We start from the raw sequence: 3,077 nt of genomic DNA on the forward strand, positions 1-3,077 counted from the left end.
CACTAACTTTTATAATCTTTAACATTACGTTTCTATAACCCTTTCTTTATCTAACCTTTACCGCACTAACTTTTATAATCTTTAACATTACGTTTCTATAACCCTTTCTTTATCTAACCTTTACCGCACTAACTTTTATAATCTTTAACATTACGTTTCTATAACCCTTACTGCAATAACTGAATTGCTTCTGAATATTGATACCATCTTTTCTTTGTTTGCCCTTACTGCTTCTGGGTTCTTCTGAATACTAGTATTATTTTTATTTTGTCTTATTTTACCGTAATAGCCGGATTTTCCAGAACACTAATATCGTATTGTCATTATCTAACTCTACTGCAATTTCTGGATTTTTCTAAACACTAGTATCTTGTTTTCTTGATTTAAACTTATTGTGAGTTTCGTTTATATTTTAAAATAATACTATGGCGCAAGAAATGTGATGAGCCGAAGTTCTACAATACTTGTTTTTATACCAAGTGAAGCTGACTAACTTAATAGTTTTTATATAAGGTAAAACATAGTGAAGCTGACTAACTTAATATTTTACCTGGTATAAAAACAGTCACATATGACACCCTGGTGAGCAGAATAGTCAGTGATGTCTGAAAATTAATCAGAGAAATTCGTCGCATATGATCTGAAGAAACAAATTTGTACTTAATTTAAACAGCTTATCATCATTCCAGTTGGTCTGATAGTTCTGGTATTAGGGAAAAGGTCTGGATATGGCAGATATAGCGTATTTGACATATTGTGAATACCATTCTTTGTTTTCACTTATAAGTTCTTAGGATTACCGACTGCTTTCCTCTCGAATCTCAGGAATTAAAAACATCAACACGAAAACTATTGATAATCATTCCTGCTTGACCAAACATCCATTTGTATTTAACTTACTAATGATTATTTCATACACTGATAACACTCGTGTTGTGCTAATAAATATAAAAACTTCATTTTGCATATGTTATCGGTTGTCCAGTTTAACAAACCTGATTCAGCTGTCTACAATAGTTTATTGCACTCTGTGGTTGACGAAAGTGTAAACCATGAGGTTTAGCGACAGAATAGAACTAGTTTGATTACAGAGGACCTCCTCGTGATCGAACGATAGTTCAGACTTCGCCCTATCAAATTACACGATTGCCTTTATCACTGTATATTTTGGACCTCTTTTTTAATAACTATGTTTTCTTGCCTGTCATCATCAGCTTTTGACATTTTTAGTACCAAGCCTATTACACATCCAATCTTCTGTATTTAAATCTATCTCCCTGACCGATATTATGGCGTTAGAGATGATCTTTGACAGTGACTAAACATAGGTGGCTAACACCGCTGGCGCGAGTGATGACTATAGTACCAGATGGCTGGCTGTGATAACCGATTACTGAAAGTACTTTTATCGCGAATGTCGAGAAGAATCTTGAGTTCTAAGTTGGAGCGTGCGGCAGCTGACGCTCTATCTCTCTTTCTCGAAAAAAAAAGAAGTTTTAGGTTTTATAAAATTGAGCCTAAACCTTTCAGGAACTTTTAAATTATAGTTTTATCTTCAAAGTTGTAAAGTTTTTACATAATATAATTTTCTTCTTTTTCGTGTACGGTAGCAAAGTAGATAAGGAAAACAGAAGTAGGAGAAAACGATTGATATATGAACTTTTAACTCAAAATAAAAGACGCCATGATTGTCCAAACGACCCGCCATATGACGCCCTAGGGGAGAGCATTGACTATCTGTCTAGTCACATATCCCATTCTGAATTGTTCCCGACGCCAAAATATACTTCAGACTTTTCTCATATCACTTTATTGGAATCAGACGCCAAAATATACTTCAGACTTTTCTCATATCACTGTATTGGAATCAGCAAGACTTGATAAACGGAAGAACAAAATCAAAGTTTCTTGCACTCGTTTGACATTAGATATACAAGCAGATTCAATACGCATTTCATTCAAAATGTTTATTATGTGTCTTTTAAAAAGAAGACGAATCAGAAACCAGGGAACAATAAGGATGGTTGATTCGCCTTAATCTGGCCGAAAGTATTCGTTATCATAGTTAATCATCTATGATAATTCGGAACGTTATTTGCCAAAGTAATGCGGAACATTAGTCCCTTCGGTAGTGTAGAACGTTAGTTGCCATAGTAATATAAAACATAATATGTCTCAGTAAAGCGTAACATTAGTTGCTTCAGTTATGTGGAAAGTTAGTTGCCATAGTAATATAAAACGTTATATGACATAGTAACGCCGAACATTAATTGCTTCAGTAATGTGGAACGTTAGTGTCTATAGTAATGTAAAAACGTTAATTGCCAAAGAAGCACTGTTAAAGTTGAATTTATTATTCAGAAAGCGTGAAAATTGTAATGTAAAAACAGTCACAGATTAAAAAAAACACTGTACAGTAGACACTTTAAAATGAGCAAAGTTATAGCACTTTGCATCAGCTGGTTTATCAAGTTGAAATTTTGAATATTTTAAATAAAGCCATTTTACATGGCTATATACTAGTTATGAAACATCACTGGACCTTACCTGGTATAAAACGGGTAAAGTAGTCAGCTTTACTGGGCCTGATTGACACATGAATTAGCCGGGCGTGTCAGTATTGTGATCGGATTGTGAATACGAGGATTCGTGGTTTGCATCCTGTTTCCACAAAATGGCGCTCCGCACTTTGGGGCCCTAGATGTTTTATAATAGTAACAGTCAAATCCCACTATTCATTCATATAAAAATAGCCGAACAATTGTCGATGAGTGCTGGTGACAAGTTGTCTGCCCTCTAGTCTATCAAATTCGATGACGAGGAACCCACTTTGAGACTAATAATGATTGGAGACGGCTTGAATGGGTAATTAAGAAAACTTTAATATAAGTTTAACATAACAGCAAATGTACAACGTTTCGACAAGGTTTTGTCATCATCAGGTCTATCTCTAGTCTATCAGTTTAAATTGAGGATGGATTCGTGTAGATAGCCCTTTGCGCGAAAAGTTTGAAACAAACAGGCACATTAAAACAAGAAAAGAGCTAATTTTACCCATAATCACCTCTGTTAAATCA

This window comes from Limulus polyphemus, unplaced genomic scaffold (assembly GCF_000517525.1).
Source record: "Limulus polyphemus unplaced genomic scaffold, Limulus_polyphemus-2.1.2 Scaffold1490, whole genome shotgun sequence".
NCBI lineage: Eukaryota > Metazoa > Arthropoda > Merostomata > Xiphosura > Limulidae > Limulus > Limulus polyphemus.